Consider the following 22,282-nt stretch of genomic DNA (forward strand, 5'->3'; position numbering starts at 1 on the left):
AAGAAGTTTGGCTTATACCGAAACTTGGTATTAACGGCAAATTGTGCTGGAAGCCTACGATCTAATATCATGGACATTGGAAAAAAATGCAGAGAGTAGTGTAGTATGTGTATTGGTGATTAAAAATAGATGCTTTACGTTGCACCGACACATATAGGTTTTATGGGGACGTTGGGACAGGAAAGGGCTAGGAGCGAAAAGAAGCAACCGTGGCCTTAATTACAGCCTGGTGTGAAAATAGGAAACCACGGAAAATCATCTTCAGGATTGCTGACAGTGAGGTTCGAACCCACTATTTCTCGAATGCAAGCCCACAGCTACGTGACGCAAACCAGGCGGCCTTTCGCTCAGTGATTATTGTTTTAAGAGGAAGTACAACTGGGCAACCATCCTCTCTTAACACTAATCACAGAGGAAATGGTTACGTTTGACATTTCGAAGAATTAAGCTGTCGGCAAAGGAAATGTAAAGGCCAGGGTGTTTCGTGAAAAGGAAAGACTCCCTAGATCTTGCAAATCTAGTACCGTCGGCGTTAGAAGAGAACAAAATTCAGTCCATCAAGTAATTCATTCACCCAATGCATCACTCACTCATTCATCAGTCAATGCTCTCTCCCCAGTTAGTGGCTATCCGTGACTGGGTGAGAAGAGTGTTAGGCCCTATTCATTCACGACCACAATTCAACCATGAATTCATGCAGTCATCCACTCATTCAATTCAATTATAATGTATGCTGTAATGGTAGGATAACTCCATAAGATGTGTGACACAAAAGTAAGCTTTAAATAAGCCAAGCAAGGGGAAGATACATTTACTTTTTTCTTTCAAATTGCTTTACTTCGCACCGACACAGATATGTCGTATGGCGACGATGGGATAGGAAAGGATTAGGAGTGGGAAGGAAGCGGCCGTGGCCTTCTTAAGTTACAGCCCCAGCATTTGCCTGGTGTGAAAATGGGAAACCACGGAAAACCATCTTCATGGCTTGATCTTCATCCTGGACTATATAACGCTGTTAACGTCAAGGACAAAATAAATTATATTTAATGTAGTAATAGTCAATTTATTATAAGAGGATAATGTAATGCATGTATCGTATTTAATGAATTGCAGTTAACGAATGCTCTCTCTTTTTAGTTTCAGGTGATCCGAACTAGGCGATGGGAGTTATTCTATTCTATTCTATTCTAGACAAGAACAAGAGTCGACCGAGGGTGGCAGATAGAACAGATGAAAGTCAGGACACTATGTGAAAGGAATGGCGGCCATAGCTAGGGATCAAATGGTCGCCAACCCATGCTCCTAAGTTCAGAGCCCTTGGGTTCCTTTTTAGTCGCCTGTTACACCAGGTAAGGGGTACAGTGATATATACAACCCCTACCCATAGGAGAATTGCTACCTGTTGTGACTTAAAAAAAATCGCGTTAAAGCGAAAACGCGTAAAATAAGATCATGTATAACGAGAGATATACGAAGGGGGTACTTAGAACTGGAAATCCTTACTACTACGATTTCTTAGTAGAATTCAAGCACTGTAGGTGTTTTGCTGCCTCTACTTAAATTTAACACCTCGCCAGCGGAAATGGACATTACAAAGCGGTTTGTGCTACATACTCGACTCCCACACGCGTGCCTACTTGACAGCTTTTTTTAAAACTCTAAACCAGTCCTGCCAGAAGGTCCGCTCCCCACTCCGTCTCTTTGTGAACGGGATTTCCCAGCGAGGGTGGTGAGTAAAGGGCTGATTATTACAGGCTGGCTAAAATCATCGGGCGTGACTAACAGGCCTCTCTACCTGGCGCTGTGGCCTTCGTCTTCAACCCTAAGGCAGCACCCTAGTTATTTTATTAACCTTACAGAAAGAACATTGTGAAAAGCGGAAATGGTGTTCAGTACATCGGCGAGTGGACCAAGTTTAGCCGACTACTTGTTGCTTTACTTTAGAGAAAGGAAGGAAGGTTGGAAAATCGCGTGTCTGTTGATATTCTGATTCCATTCACAGGGTGTATAATTTTATGTGGAATTTGAGCCAAAGGCACGTGAGCAAAAGCAGAGAAAAGAAGAAAAAGAACCTCTTCGTCTCCTTTTCTTCTTTTGGTTTCTCCTTTCTCTCCACTTATTGCCTTCTTCTTCTTCTTCTTCTTCTATAAAGTGAAGGACAAAGCGAGGGAGAGAAAAACGTTATCAAAGTAAAGAATAATAGAATGTAGGAGAGAGAGAAAAGAGATAATCTTCTTGTTCTTTTTATTTTCTCTCCTTCTCCCTCTCCCTCTCCACGGAAGAAGGAGAATGGAAGAAAAAAAGAAGAATATATTATTAATTGATTTCTCTCTCTTTTTTCTCGCTGGGAATCAAACTGTGGCAAATGTGATATGTGGACTCCTGAATACAATATAGAGCATGGTTCGGCCATACATTCAACGTCCTTGGCCTTCGGAATAAAGGTCCATGCTCTAATAACGTCCTTCGATTCCAAAGCCTTTAGAGTACGCATACTGCATGCAGAAAAATAGTTTCCTAAATTAAATGACTGTTATAGGGTACAGATACAAGTATTTTGAGCATAGGAACCATAGGTCTGCGGTGATTTATTTCAGCGTTATGCGCGCTTGAAGATTTCAGATCAGTTGCCAACCTCCCAGGTGTTCGAACGTAAACATGGCACACTAGACAAACGCACAGTACATCAGAGCTGAACGTTCGAAATGTCTCCTTTGAACTTGGCGGCACAATTCACGTGGACGCAACAATGATTCGGGTATTCTCTGGAAAAATCCCGGCGCTTCTCGGACACGATGTGAAAGAGTGACGACGGACAGACGGAAGGACACAAGGAAGACAGAATGAAGGACACGCGGACAGAACCTCGACAAAAACAGAGTGGCTCATTTAAGCTCGAGCGTCCGAGGGGTAGGCAGCCTAAACTATTCACCACAGACCTATGCTTTTTATGTTCAAAATACTTATATTTGAACCCTCGAACACTCCTTTAATTTACGAAACAAAGTTATTCTTCACCCTGCATTATGCCCTCTTCGCACATTACCCTCAAGGAAATGAGTAGTTCGCGGAAAAGGTAGGCCTTTCAACATCGGAATGGACTGAAAGCATCAAAATGATGGCTCCAGTGAGAATCTTGTATGGTAGAAGCCAGGAGAACAACCCCTGCAAGCATGCCGGCGGTGAGATTGAAACTTTGGGACATGTTCACTGCTACTGTACATTCGGCTCGTTGCTTAGGAATATTCGTCATCACACAATTCGGGGCCTTATTGCATAAGGCCTTCGCGAAATAAGAAGTGAACTGCTTAGAGAGATCGTTCTGTGATATTGGACCGAACAGTACGTATAGAATAAGGCGATAAACAGCCGCAGAAGCAGGCAATCTACGTTCCAGTATCCAATTACATCATGGAGAAATATCATGCAAACTCCGTCACCGTTAGTGGGTGCAAGAGGTACCATATCGGGATGATGGCCGAGTTGTGGAAGAGGTTTGCCCTCAAGGAAAACTACTGTACTTAGCCACGATTGCCGAGGCGGCAGTGCGTGGGTCCGTGCTCCTTTTAAGGAACCATTTGTATTCCAAGACATACAAATAGTATAATACTGTCTCTTAGGGAAAACCCGTTGAGGGTCAGTTTCCTAAATAAAGGATTATGTATATACCGGATGGTTCACCAGCCCCTTATTTTTTCGGAGACGGGCAACCCAAATAACGCGTATAACCTTGAGATCCTTATCATCTAGTTTTATGAATACCAAATAATTTGAAATTTCTCCTTATATTCCATAAGGCTCTTCCCTACCTGTGTGTCATCGGTATAAATTGATCCACGGACCTAGCAAGGCAAAAACTACTATGCATAATTCGGCGCCAAATACTAAGGACCATGCAAACATGTGATTTATTGCGCCTTGAAATAACACAGGCACCCGTAATACGATAAAATTAATAGGTTATGCCACGTGCTCTGTAATGTAGAAAAGTTAAACGAACACTGTAAACCATCACTGAAGACTTTGACACGGATATTAACTTTCGAGGTAGAACGGCCATACTTCAGTACTAAACCTTTAGCAAGCATCGTACAGGGCCTATGATGACTTTGTGGCTGAATCGGTTAAGAGTTGGAGGACAACGTATGTGAATATCGGCACCGTATTGGTTCGAATCCAGCATAAGACGTATCCTTTTAACGACAGAGGTGCTTCATTTTAGCGGGAATACAATAATAATAATAATAATAATAATAATAATAATAATAATAATAATAATAATAATAATAATAATAATAATAATAATAATAATAATAATAATAATAGCAGCTATTGGTTTTAAAGGGTGCGCTCTGTTTTGGCGTCCTTCCCCTAAGGATGGGTGGGGGGGAGGATTTGGAAGGAAATCGGCCTTGGTCTTTTATTAAGGTACCGTCCCGGCATTTGCCTGGTGGTGAAAATGAGAAACCGAGGAAGACCATTTTTAGGACGGGCAGCATTGAGATTCGAATCCTTATCCTCAAGAGTCCAGCGCACACAAATAATAACCTACACTTAACAGGTCATATCAGAGCACTTACTCATTTCCTCACGATGTATTTCTATGAATAGTACGTTGACCATCATGTCGTCGTCCAACCTGGCCACGTAACATCGGATAAAAACAGTCCTTTTCAGGATCAAATAAAACTTCACTCATTGGAACTCGATGATATGCGGCCATATTACAGTCACTGTAAACGGCGTTAATCGAAAAAAGGTACTAGCCTGTAAATCGAACCTACTACCTCACAACTTGGCTGATGTAACAGCAGTAATGCTGTGATACAGCCATCTTAGCTACCGGGAGCCGTGGTCCATAGCTAGCACGTTGTAGTCCTTATACAAACTTCCTGTCAAACACAAAATAGTGCTATTCGCAGCTGTGATAGTTTTTACGTCCGTCTATGTGGTGTAGTGGTTAGCGTGATTAGATGCTATCCCCGGAGGCCCGAGGTCGATTCCCGGTTCTGCCACGAAATTTGAAAAGTGGTACGTGGGCTGGAACGGGGTCCACTCAGCCTCGGGAGGTCAACTGAGTAGAGGTGGGTACGATTCCCACCTCAGCCATCCTGGAAATGGTTTTTCGTGGTTTCCAACTTCTCCTCCGGGCACATGCCGGGATGGTACCTAACTTAAGGCCACGGCCGTTTCCTTCCCTCTTCCTTGTCTATCCCTCCCAATCTTTCCACCCCCCAGGCCCCTGTTCAGCATAGCAGGCGAGGCCACCTGGACGAGGTACTGGTCATCCTCCCCAGTTGTATCCCCGACCCAATGTCTCACGCTCCAGGACACTGCCCTTGAGGCGGTAGAGGTGGGATCACTCCCTGAGTCCGAGGGGAAAAGTTACCCTGGAGGGTAAACAGATGAAGAAGAAAAAATTAGAATGTATACAAGTATAAAATGTAGGCTATACTCTACCTTACACAACGGCTGTGCTATGAGTTTTGCATGAATATTAGGGGTACGGCCCATCAGAATCCCTAGTTTTTATGTTACTTCTCTACATTATGGAATAGCAGGTTAGACGGCACTTCCTAATAAGCAAATTAGTTTAAATTCTAACATGTTACCACCTAAAAAATACGGGGTCTGGCAAAAATGTCAAGACCACAGATGCTAACACTAAACATAGTGGCAACAATACACTTGTACTGCAATATTATGAAACATAAATATTATTAACAATTAACGACATACCGAGGTTATCCTTGAAGATTTAACTGAAGTGTTGGGATCGCCTAGAAGAGGAATCGTAGAATAACTCTAGTCCAGGATCTATATGTATTTCCAGTTCTCCTTGGGTACAACGCGCTGGAAGTAGACTTCTTGCTTCACGTGTTGCAAGTCACACAATTCTGCAAATAAGAAGAAAAGATCAGATTGCTACATCATTCAAATTTAATCCGACATTTTAATAAAATTTATTAATTTTCAAATACAACAAAACTGATGATATTAACATGTATTTCACTTTTGCGACAGGGATATATAAATTCTTTCCTTATTGAAACACATTTTATTGTTTTTATTGTTACCGGTACGAAGATATTATGAAGAGCAGAGGTGAAAGAAGGTGCGGGCATGAATGGCTAGATATACGAAAATCGAAAGTTTGAATTAAAACTTTAAAATTGGCAGTTTTATTTCTTTTCTTAATCTCACTCCCCCCTTTTTTTTTCAAATCTTAATACTCTGACGAGTAATTAACAATTGGTCACAAACGTTAGCTCGTAAACTAGAAAAACACTATTAGAGAGGTCTAAAATAATCGGATAACAATTTTACAGGTTGAGCTTGAAACTCTCAATTACAAATGTTCCTTGAGCACTACTGCTCCATTCAATCAACAGTTAAGGAGACGGATTTCCCAGTTTCTCCCCCAAAAGTAAGAGCATCTTTGCTCTATCAATTAACACTTAGGAATCTATTTCCGAAACTTCACACTTCCCAGGCCTATATAAGGCACAACCTACGTTTAACAAAATTATTCAGTGTCTTAAGGGCTCAACAGTCTGATACCTTTAACATGAAATACATGGAGTTGAACTGGGGTAACAAGTACCCATTCCACATGGCCTTCGGTAAAAACAAAAGGTTAAATTACTGGCCCAAAAACCAAAATGGTAAAGAGGCGAACTCTTGCACTCCTAGAAATTTGCATTAAATGCATAAAACCATATTTCGGCTTATGGCTCGACCTTACAGAGGCTAAGCTATGCTGCTGAGGTGACTAGATGGAGAAAAATATTTAAGTTGCAGAAATTCGGCTTGTTTGAAATTTACATTTAGAGTTTGAAATTTACATTTTAGAAAATGAAGTTACATTACTAAAGATTTTAAACTTTCCCCTCGAGCTAGCTTTGGAAGACTATCAGATTGTAAATTGGATCTGCCATTACCTTGAGCGGATGGACCTCCCGAAGATGGATAAAGTAGCCCCCCGCCAATGTTCTTCTTCTTGCTATTTGCTTTACGTCGCACCGACACAGATAGGTCTAATGGCGACGGTGGGATAGGAAATGCGTAGGAGTTGGAAGGAAGCGGCCGTGGCCTTAATTAAGGTACAGCCCCAGCATTTGCCTGGTGTAAAAATGGGAAACCACGGAAAACCATCTTCAGGGCTGCCGACAGTGGGATTCGAACCCCCTATCTCTCGGATGCAAGCTCACAGCCGCGCGCCTCTACGCGCATGGCCAACTCGCCCGGTACCCAGTGCCAATGTTAAGAACACACTCTAGACTGGAGTGATCACTAATACAACCTGGTCCGAAAATGTGTCGACTTTCATAGCCGAGGGGAAAGTCCCAGAAAACTCTGGGCTAAAGCCCTGACACACCCCAATTTTCAATGGATAATCAAATAAATACCAGAAAATTTTGATTGGGAGAAAAATAAATGTATAAAATATTTTGTTGTCAGCTGTGAGTTCACGATATGATTATCCATTGAGAATTGGGGTGTGTCAGGGCTTTAGCCCAGAGTTTTCTGGGTCTTTCCCCTCGGCTATGAAAGTCGACACATTTTAGGACCAGGTTATATTAGTTCCTTCTCGTACAGTGTGTCAGTTGACCTTCTTGTTCATACCGAGTGGTTCTCTTATACCGTAGTGATTGGTTGTAGTTGTCTTCCTTCTCGTTCCTTTACAATGTCCCTTGGTTGCCGCCGTATGATCAACCTTTATAGACATCAACATCCCCCTCCTCTCAGATGATACGTCTGGATTGGTGCTTGCCAGCCAATCATGAGTGATGCTCATGTCAAGACCATGCCCTGAACTTCTTCTTGCTCCCAAGAGATAAACAAACTCTGGGGTTTATTACATGAGTCACCGAGCTCGATAGCTGCAGTCGCTTAAGTGCGGCCAGTATCCAGTATTCGGGAGATAGTAGGTTCGAACCCCACTGTCGGCAGCCCTGAAAATGGTTTTCCGTGGTTTCCCATTTTCACACCAGGAAAATGCTGGGGCTGTACCTTAATTAAGGCCACGCCCGCTTCCTTCCCACTCCCAGCCCATTCCTGTCCTATCGTCGCCATAAGACCTATCTGTGTCGGTGCGACGTAAAACAACTAGCAAAAAAAAAATACATGAGTCAACGAACTTCCCTAATACAACGACAAGCTCATCTCATCAGGCTGGGATATATACATGACTCATGGAATTTCCCGACACAAGTACATCACAACAAACACTGGGGTAGCCACATGACTCATCCAAATTACCAGAGTTATTAAAGCAATGTTTTCCCACTTGTGCAAAACAAATTACTCATACCTACATATGTGGATATCTTCCAGCTTACAAATATAAATGGCAAAATACACAAATGAAATACTGATAAAAATAGTGATAATAATAATAATAATAATAATAATAATAATAATAATAATAATAATAATAAATCGAATACTGAAAATATCTCTCACTTCTACATACAATTCGAGGGTGTGATATATGTACTATCACAAGTGTATTATGTTAATTCCTTCGGATTTGAGAACTAAATTATTAATATTATTCTCGTCATTGCTGTTCATTGTAATGATATACAACCTTATACTACCAAATAAATTTGTAACTCTCCTTATCAGGAAACGAGGGGTCCATTTTCAAGTATTGTGAGGGTGGGAGCGAGCTTCTTATCGCCGCTACTCAAGCTGCGTTTACTCCATTTCTTGTACGCTGAAGAAAATGGAAATTGCAACACCAAAAAGGAGTGTCGTTACATTGCTGCAATTGAACACGCAGGACGAGTGTTCGGTTGTGATTCGATGATTACACTTTTAGGTCCCTCTGACCGCATGTTTGGATAACAATCAACACAGGATGTGCCCACCACGACCTGCAATACATTGATGAGTTCGTCGAGGCATGGAGTCAATAAGGCCCTGGATCGCTTCCTGAGGAATTGTGGCCCATGCTTGCTGCACTGCACGCGTCAGTTGTTCCAGAGTTGTGGGTGGCTGAGGACGGTTGGCCACTTGTCGACCCATCATGTCCCACACATGCTCAATAGGACTGAGGTCCGGGGATCTGGCGGGCCATTCTAAGGTTGTGATGTCGTGGAGAGCTTCTCTGGAGATGCGTGCAGTATGAACCCGGGCATTGTCCTGCTGAAACATCCCATTAGCAATGTTCGCCATCATAGGGACAACCACTGGATTGAGTACCCTATCAACGTACTGTCGAGTAATCATAGTGCCCTCAACAAGCACTAATTGTGATTTCACATTAAAGCCAATAGCTCCCCAGACCATAATGCTTGGTGTTCGCTCTGTGTGCCTCTCGACAATAAGATCTGGGCGGCCCCTCTCCCCGGTACGTCGGCACACACGATTCCGGCGATCACTGCGGGCAAGACAGAAGCGCGATTCATCACTAAAGACGACCCTGTGCCATTCGTCGACCCACGTCGATCTTTCTCGACACCAGGCCAGCCTTACACGTCGCTGTTGTGGGTCAATGGAACACTTTCTGCAGGGACAAGGGCTCGTAAGCCAGCTGCACGCAGGCGATTACCAACTGTTTGTTGTGTAACGTGGGGTGCCAAAGCCGCTTGAATTTGCGCTGCTGTTGCATGGGGTTCCATCCGGGCCATCCAAATTCTGCGGCGATCCTCTCTCACGGTTGTCTGTCGCGCTGGGCCTGTGCCAGGTCTACGAGTGTGGGTACCTTCATTTGACCACTGCTGCCATACACGTTGTACCGTAGATGCCTGTCGGCCAACACGTGCAGCGACAGTCCTTAGCGATAATCCAGCCTCACACAGCCCAATTATCCGAGCCCTCTCAAACGGCGACAGTTGTTGATAGCGTGCTCTTCTCTGTCGTCGAGGTATGTTTGACGGGGAACACTTCACTGCACAGACTGCAAGTCAACTACGTTACACCAGAGCCCGTATACTGGAGTTGATTCCTCCGCGACCAATCTCGTGGGGAGACCTGTAGCAACAATCCAATGAGTCTGAAACTTTGATCGTTTACATACCTACATGGCATCGTTCCATATCTTGAAAATCAAAACAAACGAAAAAATGCCTTCATGGTGTTGCAATTTCCATTTTCTTAAGTGTATTTAGCAGTGTATCACAATCTGAAATAATTACTGATCCAAAATTTTTAACCTATTTGTTTTACGCATTTCAACACCATCGATGTTGATAGCCGTGGCAACTTCTTCAGCAGTGATGACTGGAGAAGGTCCAAATACTGGTTCTACCTTTGGTATTGGTGGGTGCGGAAATTATTCGTTATAGTTAGCCTCAGAATGACTCTTCCAACGGTTAAGGATCTCGGCTGGGCTTCGAAATAGTTTCTGGTTTTCAAGTTAGTGAAACAAGCTGTCTACAAGGTACACGTTTTATTATTAACATTAGAAAATCACGGAAAGAAACCTAAAACGGATGAGGTACAATATCTACTCTCTGATGAAGAAATCTGCCTTGAATACATCAGCATGGTACCCACGACAAGCACGACTTTAAATGATTGGTTACTGAAGTAGCTAATGTACTTGCCTTCTACCCAGACAGTCGTTGTTAGAATCCTAGCAATTTTTGGAGTTGAAGTCTCACGTCGAAAATTATCTGATGTCAGGAAGGGATTATGGTCTTAAACTTCCGACCAAAACCGAAAATTAGATAGAATGGCTGCAGCAAGCACAGAAATATCTGAGATAAATGGAAGAAAGCTGAGAGTAGTGGCCGAGATAGTGGAGCGCTGACTTTCTAAGCCCACGTTGGTGGCTCTTATCCTGGCTCAGTCTATTGATATTGGAAGGTGCTCAAATACGCTACTCTCGTGTCAGTAGATTTGGATATCCTAGTGGGGGTGCGGGGAACTATTCCAAAATTCCCTCAAGAATTTAGGAAGTGCATCGGCTTGCACATTAATGTAAGAGATGAAACTGTAGTATCTGTACTGAAATATTCACGCCAGCTTTTGAACTGTTCTTTTAATGTAAGTAAACTCTAGCATAGCTATAAACTGTACATGTATGTATTCTACAATATCCCGTAACAAACTCATGAGTGGATACTGAGCCTAACTGGTACCTTCGTTGGAGGCAGTATTTATCAATAAATACCAGCATGTAAAATAACTCGCCCGCCTCTGTGGTGTCGTGGCTAGTGTGATTAGATGCTACCCCCGGAGGCCCGGGTTCGATTTCAGGCTCTGCCACGAAATTTCAAAAGTGGTACGAGGGCTGGAATGGGGTCCACTCAGCCTCGGGAGGGCAAATGAGTAGAGGTGGGTTCGATTCCCACCTCAGCCATGCTGGAAGTGGTTTTTCATGGTTTCCCACTTCTCCAGGCAAATGCCGAGATCGTACCTAACTTAAGGCCACGGCCGCTTCCTTCCCTCTTCCTTGTCTATGCCTTCCAATCTTCCCGTCCCCCACAAGGCCCCTGTTCAGCATAGCAGGTGAGGCCGCCTGGGCGAGGTACTGGTCATTCTCCCCAGTTGTATCCCCGACCCAGAGTCTGAAGTTCCAGGATACTGCCCTCGAGGCGGGTAGATGTGGGATCCCTCGCTGAGTCCGAGGGAGAAACCAACCCTGGAAGGTAAACAGATTAAGAAGAAGAAGTAAAGTAACTCTTGCAGGAAAAAACTTCTAGCACCTCAGCGACTCCGTAAAACCATTAATGTAGTTAGTGGGACGTAAGACCAAGAACATTATTTTTAAACTGAAGATAATCTAGTTTAACTTACCATAGGAAAGAGCTTTTGCAAATAGGTTTCATATTGATTGGTATAACCTGAGTTAATGGAACAGTTTTTTGTTCGAAACGTCTTCAGAAATGAATTTCGTATAAGGTGAATCACTTCATTTCCGGCTAAATATTCTGTCATGATAAAGAATGTAGGTTTACGTTAATACTTTTTCCTGCTTTGACTGTTAGTAAGTTACATGTCCATTGGTATAACATGAGTTCATGGGACAGTTTTTGCTCGAAACGTCTTCAGAAATGATTTTCGTATATGGTGAATCACTTCATTTCCGCCTAAATATTTTGTCATGATAAAGAATGCAATCTTACGTGAATAGCTTTTTCCTGCTTTGACTGGTAATCTAGCCGCGTAACTATGGTATCATATTCGTAAATGTCAACTATGGCTCAAATTATTATCATTTAGATGTTTGATTCATCCTCAGCCTGGACCTCCGTCAGGAAATACGTTCACATCATATGTGAGACATTACTCAGGAAGAGATGCGCCGATACGGAGAACTGGCCGCGTCATACTGGTCGGACACTCATGCGATACAAGGCCTCGCTCAAGTTCTTGACCACCTGTGTTATGAAGTCACTTTCTCCACAAACCACTTCCATAACGAACGATGAGTGTACCCTAACGTGGAAGCCGTTGTCATAGCTGGCGCCAAGGACTTGAGCACCTTGAACTACAGTGGTAGTGGACGGTGTGGCTAGAGAGAGTTCACGTCCTAGGGTCAGAGGTTAGTGAAACAAGTTTCTATCAGTACCGAAGGAGTTGTCTACAAGATACAAGTCTGTTGAATCTAAGCTTGCAATCTAATCTTTGAACATACAGTAGTTTTTTCAATCGTATTCCCTCAAAATTTCTTGACTGATACTGAACAACACCCTGCCATTCATCGACATTCACTTCTTCTCCACCAGGAAAACCGTAATGTACAGTGTGCGAAAAATGAAACTAATGAGTCACAACGCCATGAAACGTCTCATATTGTAAAGATGTTGCTCTTTGACCTTCCTGTTTTCTGAATGTATAGAGCTGGCAGCATGGTATTACGGACCAAATGCCAAAATGTTAATTAAAAAAAATTAAAAAACTGACGCGGAATTGACCCTTGTTAATGAACAGGAGAACTGTCCATCACAGGAAATGCTGGAAACCGTGATTTCGATGCACCAATCCAGTAGCGTTGATTAGGAGGGTGAAGGGGGTGGGGGGTGGTGTCAATCAACCCCTCCCCACTTTGTGGAGAAAACATTACGTTTTTATTACATTTTAGCCGTCTGAAATGAGGAATTATTAAAACAAGCAATTTGTAGCCTACATGCTCTGTTGTCTTATGAGCTAACGATTTCCTTTACATTCTTTAATTATTAACAACATTGTTACCGGAAACACGCAATCGCTCGTCGCGGCTAACCGATTTGTATAGCGCCACAGCAAGTAGTTATTATTATTATTATTATTATTATTTTGCTAGGGGCTTTACGTCGCACCGACACAGATAGGTCGGTCTTATGGCGACGATGGGATAGGAAAGGCCTAGGAGTTGGAAAGAGTCGGCCGTGGCCTTAATTAAGGTAAGTTACAGCCCCAGCATTTTCCTGATGTGAAAATGGGAAACCAGGGCTGCCGACAGTGGGATTCGAACACACTATCTCCCGGATGTAAGCTCACAGCCGCGCGCCTCCAACCGCACGGCCAACTAGCCCGGTTCAGCAAGTAGTGGACACTTGCCCCCAGGAATTAACCTGGTACTCATTTTGGGTGTAGGCTGAGTGAACCTCAGGGGCATATGCACCTCCGGAAGTAGAAATCTCGTTTCTTAAATTTTACGACTTTCTGACGGGGATTCGAACCCACGTCGTTCCGGGCGAACCGAGGACGCCTTTACCGCCTCGGCCAGGCAGCGCCTTTCTTAGTGCGTAGTCAAATGCTAAATGATTTTGAATTGTATAATCACTCCGTACTTCTATTTAATTGTAATACGTGTGTAATATTGCTCCTTTGCTGTGTTATTATATAGTATTGAATAAAAAAAAAAAAAAACTATTATTACCACACTTAAGTTCGTAAACAGTCAACCTTTACCTCTGTGTCGAAATTCGCTCAGACAGCATCAGAAAATCTTACCATTTTGTAGGTATGTCACACAAATCCGAATACTTTTTGTTGTGTCTATATTTTTTGCCCCATGCCCTCCCCCCCCCCACTTCTAATTCCCAATCACCACTACTGCGCTAATCGGTTGCTATCACATGTCTGTGCGTGCGCATTTCCCGAGCACGTCACTGTGTCATTACGTGTGAGTGAGTGAGAGGAGCAGACGTGTTTAGTGACCAGTTGAATGTAACACAAACTAGTTCTAACGATAAAACAGCGAGTATCCATTGAATCTTATGTGAAGCACGATTCGTGGAAAAATCTGTGCGGAACTGTTTGCGCAAGAGTTCAAGACTGGAAGTGTTTTGGTATTATCTCCAACAAATTCTGTAATACAAAACTTAGTGCTCTCCTCAAAGAGTTCGAACGCCTGGAACGAAGTCCAAAGAATTCTCAACTCAGTTTATCTGTGCAGGTGGGAATTAAGAGAGATCGTCGGGGTGAAAAAAAAAAAAAATTGGGCCTTGGCCTACCAAGCGACCCCTGCTCAGCCCGAAGGCCTGCAGATTACGAGGTGTCGTGTGGTTAGCACGACGAATCCTCTCGGCCGTTATTCTTGGCTTTCTAGGCCGGGACCGCTATCTCACCGTCAGATAGTTCCTCAATTCTAATCACGTAGGCTGAGTGGACATCGAACCAGCCCTCAGGTCTAGGTAAAAATCCCTGACCTCGCCGGGAATCGAACCCGGTGCCTCCGGGTGAGAGGCAGGCACGCTACCCCTACACCACGGGGCAGGCTCGTCGTGGTGAAACATTATCAAAAAAGGACCTGCATCTGTATCCTTACACATTTACTGCTGCGCATGCTTGAAAGTGTCCAGACGAACCTTCGCGTGTTGACTTCTGCCCCTGGTTTCTGAGTGAAGTGGAGTCAGGACTTTTGGATCCTCAGCTTTTCATTTCTTCAGATGAGGTCATTTCCAGTATCTTCTGTAATATTCATTAACAATGATCAATCCCGCGTCAGTCCTATTGTAAATGTTTTACGGACCAGTCTCATTTTGTCCATCCGGTGTATCAACTCTATCATCTGGCTGTCGTAAGAGGCGACTAATAGGAGCAACTTTCTACGGCAGGAGTCAGCAAATTGTAAGCTTTGAGTCTCAGGGGGGCCCAGATCAAGATATTTTGTCAGAATTGCAGGACTATAGAGAAATTAGTGTGTAAATAAAGGTGTGTATTACGATGAACAAAAATACCCAGCCCCCGAGCAACAGAAATCAACCAAATGAAGATAAAAGCCCCGATCCTGCCGAGAACCGAAGCCGGGGACCGCTGAACTGAAGTCCAGTTTGCTGATTATTCACCCAAGGAGACGGACAACCCCTTAGTTTAAAATAGTCCTAGAAATGACTTTGACTTCCTCAAAATCTTACAGTACCAAGGATTCTATCCACGTGTTGTTAAGTGGCACGTATTCATAGCACCTGGCAGTTTGAATGGATCTATCTAATAACTGCGGCGCAGGAGCGTAACGTTAGGGCCTGCAATACAGGTGGGCCCGTGCCTTTGAGGGGCAAGGCAGACTCCCCGCGAAAAAGTAAAAATTATGTATATCCAGCCTAATGCCACTCTGCACGGAAATGATCAGGGCAATTTTGTAGATTTAGTCGAAATTGTTTTCCTTTTTTTACAATTTTTACGTAGAGGAATTGTACTGAATGTAATACAGCACAGCTGTAAACAATGCTTCCCCTTGCCGTCTCTCGTAACACGCGCTTCAGAAAAGACGTGCACCAAATTATTGAAAAATAATTATAGCAATGGAAATTGTCCGACTCGTTGGCTGAATAGTCAGCGTACTGGCCTTCGATTCAGAGGGACCCGGGTTCGATTCTCGACCGGGTCGGGGATTTTAATCGCTTCTGATTAATTTCTTCTGGATGAGGGACTGGGTGTTTGTGTCAGCCCCAACACTCTCATCATATTCAAGCAACATACTACACTATCAACCACCACAGAAACACGCAATAGTGATTATATCCCTCCATATAGGGTTGGCGTATACTAAACCAGCCGTACACCAGAGCCAAATCCACATGTGCGACGCAGTCCAACACCTGTGGGATCGCTGGTGCGAACTGCGTCGTACACGTGGATTTGGCCCTGTTTTACGGCCGGATGCCCTTCCTGACGCCAATCTTATACGGAGGGATGTAATCACTATTGCGTGTTTCTGTGGTGGTTGGTAGTGTGGTGTGTTGCTTGAATATGATGAGAGTGTTGGGACGGACACATACACCCAGTCCCCCAGCTAGAAGAATTAATCAGAAGCGATTAAAATCCCCGACATGACTGGGAATCGAACCCGGGACCCTCTGAACCGAAGGCCAATACGCTGATCATTCAGCCAACGAGTTGGACGGGAGACTCGAGGCTAATACCGCACACAAACACCAGTCGTCTGCGATGGGTATTTTCGCTGCAAGCTGAAATATACGAACACACACGTATATATATTTGCTAGTTGCTTTACGTCGCACTGACACAGATAGGTCTTATGGCGACGATGGGACAGGAAAGGCCTAAGGATGGAAAGGAAGCGGCCGTGGCCTTAATTAAGGTACAGCCCGAGCATTTGCCTGGTGTGAAAATGGGAAACCACGGAAAAACATCTTCAGGGCTGCCGACCGTGGGGTTCGAACCCACTATCTCCCGGGTGCGAGCTCACAGCTGCTCACTCCTAACCGCACGGCCAACTCGCCCGGTTATTTATATATACTAAATTTATAATTTTATTAGTGGGAGTCCGATTATTTATTTTTTGCAGGTGAGTCCGTATCACATATGTTACGTCCCTGGTGTGGCGGGCTAAGAAGTTGGTCGCAATGTAGACTACGTGCCATCGAGTGTGAGCTCCGACAGATTTTGTGGAAATCCCTTTACACTGACAGGGATAGTTAGGTAATATCAGGAAACGTGAGCATCCAACCTTCCACGAGGAACGGAGCTGGTGTAACACAACAGTTCATGTTTCTCAACAGACCGTCGCGGTAGAGCGCCCTATTCCCCGAACTCCATAGCGCTTTGGATTTTCCGGTTCTGCTCAATAAACATATCCAACAACCAGCCATGTTCCAGTGTTCTGAGTAGACTTTGAAATTAAGACCTTTGGTGTCTAAAATAGAGCAAATGAAAGTGAGAAATAGGTAAGATGAAAAAGAAAAGACAAAGTCCTATTTTAACCTTTCATAGTTCATCTCTTTTCATCTTTGACACTCCAGTTGACCCAAAAATACCTACACTCGTTATTTTGTTACTTTCATTGATCTGTCTCAGTCTTATCCTTTCTTTGTCAGTATGAAAGTGACTGAGGTATGAGCGATGCTCGTAATGCCATTCCTAATGAAGCCAGTCCCTGCTATGAATGGTGTGAAAATGTTGCTCGTAGGGTCGGTTGGTACATGCATTGCAGTAGGCTTGGCAGACTGATATGTAATAGCAACTTCTGGCTCAGTGAGAAACCACCTCACTCCTCATTTCCCTAGTACGCCCCTTCAGTGATGCTAGGCAGTCTGTGACAACTGAACGTGGAGCTGTTGAGGATCCAACCAGCCTACGGGCTCAGAAGAGAGTGAAAATAATGGTTTAAAAATAACCCGTTTACCCTGCGGGTTTAGTTTTTCCCTGGACTCAGCGAGGGATCCCACCTCTACCGCTTAAAGGGCAGTGTCCTTGATCGTGTGACTTTGGGTCGGGGATACAACTAGAGAGAAGGGCCAGTATCTCGCTCAGACGGCATCACCTTGGCCGCTTGTGGGGAATGGGAAAATTGGAGAGGTTATGCAAGGAAGAGGGAAGGAAGCGACCGTGGTATTAAGTTATCCAGTAGGTACATCCCGGTATTTGCCTGGAGGAGAAGTGGGGAACCAGGGAAAACCATTTCAAAAAAGGCTGAGGTGGGAATCGCAACCCCTCCCCCCCCCCCCCTATACTTAGTTGACCTCCCGAGCTGAGTGGAAGCATCCTTGTACCACTTTTCAGATGTCGTGGCAGAGCCGGGAGTCGAACCCGGTAATCAGAGGCTGGGAGTGAAAATAAAATTCATCAACTATTTATGTCTGGAGTGTTGCCATTTATGACTCGGAAACATGGTACGTTGCGAATATGAAAAGAGAACAACTTTCTTTTTCCTTTTTGCTAGTGGTTTAACGTCGTACTAACATATCGCAGGTTTCGGCGACGCAAGGACAAGGATGGGAAAGGACTAGGAGTGAGAAGGTAGTGACCGTGGCCTTAATTAAGGTACAGCCCCAGCATTTGCCTGCTGTGAAAATAGGAGACCACGAAAGACCGCCTTCAGGGCTGCCGACAGTGGGATTCGAACCCACCATCTTCCGAATCCAAATTTACAGCTGCACGAGACTAACCGTGTGGATAACTCATTCGGTGGAAAAAAATAGAGAGAAGATTGGAGACGTTCGAAATTTAGTGTTGGAGGCGAATGAAAATAAATTACCCTGGAAGGTCGTTCAGTGGTAGGAGATAGTTGGTACTATGTAAAAGTCTACAAAAACTCTACTACTACTACTACTACTACTACTACTACTACTACTACTACTACTACTACTACTACTACTACTACTACTAAATGTTTTCATTGGTCCCTTGAAGGGGGAGGCGAGCCACTTAGACGGTGACGCCGTCTCTCAGGCCGGGAGGTTTATTACGGTGAAGGAGATGATCAGAGAAGGTGAGGGGGTTGGTTGCCGTGTCCTATACTAGGAACTGTCCCAGCATTCGCCTTAGTGCAGGAGAATGGAAAACCACGGTAAACCATTCTCAGAACAGTTGACAATGGCGACCAGCCCCTGTCTGTCTCCCGAATACAGAGGCGTAGAGCCGTGGTAGAACCGTGGCTACCCGTCCTCTGTTCGGTTGGCCGGTCGGAGTGCAGAGCTGTCCACTTGTAGAACGAAGCCTACTGTGCAACCGCCGACGTAAACTGGTTAACGCTCGGTTCGACTTCTATCGGACAGCGAACATAATACGACAGTTGCACTCGACCAAATATTTCATAGCTGAGTGGGCTTGACCCTCAGTATGCCATCGCTTACGAAAGGACACTATGTATCTAATAGGTAACAGCTAAATGCAGCGGTTCAGTACGGCATGACTAATATCGACAAATACGGATAGAAATACGAACAGGTTAGCTCCGTGCGTTGCGGCACAGGAGACAGGTAGATTCGATTCCACCATCGGCCATCGTCGAAATGGTTTTCCATTTTCATCTCCATGCAAATGCCGGGATGGCAGCTTTCTCAAGGCCACAGCCGCTTCCTTCCCATTCCTAGCCCGTCCTATTACATCGACACACACAGGAAACACCCTCACAGAGTGGTACATGTAGCCCAACCCCTTGCGTAGTACCGAAAAAAAAAAAAAAAAAAAAAAAAGCAGCTACAAAAATGGGGAGCCGGATGATTCCTCGGACACTTTCGCCACTAAAAGTCGTAAGCCGGGCTGAGTGGCTCAAATGGTTGAGGCGCTGGCCTTCTTACCCCAACTGGCTCAGTCCGGTAGTATTTGAAGGTGCTCAAATACGTCAGCCTCGTGTCGGTGGATTTAAGAGCACCTAAAAGAACTCCTGTGGGACAAAATTGCGGCACCTTGGCGTCTCCAAAAACCGTCAAAAAGTAGTTGGTGGGACGTAAAACAATAACATTATTAAAAGTCATCCGCTAAAACAAAAAAATAGTAGTTGAGCTATTTCATTATAAGCTACAAATTCCTAAGACTTCTGGTCCATTTTTAGTTTGATGTGTTTCCTTCCTTCTGGTGTAAACTTAGAATTTTGTCCTTACTTTTTTTTACCATTTGCTTTACGTCGCACCGACACAGATAGGTCTTATGGGACAATGGGATAGGAAAGGGCTAGGAGTGGGAAGGAAGCGTCCGTGGCCTTAATTAAGGTACAGCCCCAGCATTTGCCCGCTGTGAAAATGGAAAATACCGAGCTCGATAGCTGCAGTCGCTTAAGTGCGGCCAGTGTCCAGTAATCGGGAGATAGTGGGTTCGAACCCCACTGTCGGCAGCCCTGAAGATGATTTTCCGTGGTTTCCCATTTTCACACCAGGCAAATACTGGGGCTGTACCTTAATTAAGGCCACGGCCGCTTCCTTCCCATTCCTAGGCTTTTCCTATCCCATCGTCGCCATAAGACCTATCTGTGTCGATGCGACGTAAAGCAAATAGCAAAAAAATGGGAAACCACGGAAAACCATCTTCACAGCTGCCGACAGTGGGGTTCAATCCCGCTATCTCCCGAATACTGGATACTGGTCGCAGTTAAGCGACTGCAGCTATCGAGTTCGGTGGGAGAGATTTGATACAGAAAGAACCGAACATAAACAGAGTCTTCTGGATATTTCATACTTGGTTGTAGTATACAATATAGCTTCACAGGAACGTTTGGTCGTTTGTCGATAGGGCAGTGCGTCAAAATATATCATTTAACGTATGGTATTCAAACGTGGTTATGCATTTACGACCTCATCCTAGTTTCAGGCTGCCCTGAATATACAGTATTATTCCCCCCCCCCCCCTTACCCCATGGTTTCTCTATTTTCGTACAAGGAAAAAGCGGCGATGTTCCTCACTAAAAGTTATGTACGCTGCCTTGCTACTCCTAATTCTATCCTATCCCTGCGTCGTGGAAAGAAATGTATGTTAGGGTGCTGTTAAAACACTCCCAAACAACAAAAAAACTGTTCTAGAAAGTGAACTGACACTACGTAAAGCAAATCCATCTCTCTGGAATCCAGGAACACATGCCTCTTCACAAGCTGAATCCTCCTTTCTAAAATGCTACCCTTCCTCATCAGAATCGAAGCCAGGTCCTTGGGAAGAATCGAGTATCGGTACACCTTTACGACCTCAGCGACGCCCTGATAACATTTATTAAAGGAACTACGTTAAAAACTGAGTTGTGTGAGTCATTGTGTGTATGTTGTGTGAATGGGTTTTCTTCATTTATTATTATTATTATTATTATTATTATTATTATTATTATTATTATTATTATTATTATTATTAGTAATTATCACATTAATTGCTGTACTGATATGTAGGCCTAACTTACCGGTAGTCTTAGAATTATCTGTCTGTTGTATTATTTCTTTTAGAATTTCTATGTCTTACTTTTATGTTTACATTTTTAAATTCTGTTTATAGTGGTTAAGTGTAAGAGAGGGCCGTGAGCCCTAACTTCGCCACAAATGTAAGTCAGGAATAAATAAATAAATAAATAAATAAATAAATAAATAAATAAATAAATAAATAAATAAATAAATAAATAAATAAATAAATAAATAAATAAATAAATAAATAAATAAATAAATAAGTAAATAAATAAAACTTGACAATTTGACAGTGAGTTTGGCACTATTCTTCTTATTATAATAAATATAATACAGTAATTTTATTCGGAAAACCCGTCTTAAAATTTCCCCACTTTCTCCTGACGAATATGTGTGTACGCCACTGAAGCTACCATATCCTTATCCAGCTACTATCCGCACAGTGAAGGAATACATTTTATGGATGGAATTCCCGTCAGCTAAATTACTTCGTTACAGCTAAGGCCTCATCGACCTCTTATACGACTTATGTCACTGACGGGTTATATATCTTTCATTGTTAGTTTCTTTTGCAACTGGCGTGTTTTCCTTCATCAAGACGTCACTCTTGGTCGAGTGACCGTAGGGTTCATGGTCATGACAGACCACTTGTTCCGCTAGAGACAAGAAAGTTTCCCGTAGGGAATGAATTAAGTTACATTGAAAACTCTTTCGTCCGATGGAGAATAAACCACTTGTAGGAGAGGGAGTATAAGCCTCTGGTAAGACCCAAATTAGAGTATCGTTCCAGTGTATGAGACCAATACCAGGACTACTTGATACGAGAACTGGAAAGGATCCAAGGAGAAGCAGCACGATGTGTGCTGGATGATTTCCGACAAAGGACTAGTGTTACAAAAATGTTGCAAACTTTGGGCTGGGAAGGCTTGAGAGTAAGAAGACGAGATGCTCGACTAAGTGGTATGTTCCTAGCTGTCTGTGGAGAGATGGCGTGGAATGACAGTAGTAGATGAATAAGCTTGAGTGGAGGAAAGATCATAAAATGAAGATAAGTTGGAATTCAAGAGGACAAATTGGGGCAAATATTCATTTATAGGACGAGGAGTGAGGGGTTGGAATAAATTATCAAGGGATTTATTTGATAAATTGATAGATTGATTGATTGATTGATTGATTGATTGATTGATTGATTGATTGATTGATTGATTGATTGATTGATTGATTGTACATTTCCGAGCGCCCGCCATAGCGAGTGAACGTGTAGACCTGCAGGGTTA

General features: G+C 43.6%; 1 protein-coding gene across 1 annotated transcript in view; it reads right to left on the minus strand.

Moving 5' to 3' along the window:
- Positions 1-22,282, minus strand: part of LOC136881258 (NF-kappa-B inhibitor cactus) — a 208,342-nt gene that overhangs the window by 112,297 nt on the left and 73,763 nt on the right. The window contains exon 2 of the mRNA XM_067154025.2: positions 5,740-5,897. The gene's annotated coding sequence lies outside the window, so the exon portion shown is untranslated. The remainder of the gene's footprint in view (positions 1-5,739; positions 5,898-22,282) is intronic.

Source organism: Anabrus simplex, chromosome 9 (genome assembly GCF_040414725.1).
Source record: "Anabrus simplex isolate iqAnaSimp1 chromosome 9, ASM4041472v1, whole genome shotgun sequence".
NCBI classification, from domain to species: Eukaryota; Metazoa; Arthropoda; class Insecta; order Orthoptera; family Tettigoniidae; genus Anabrus; species Anabrus simplex.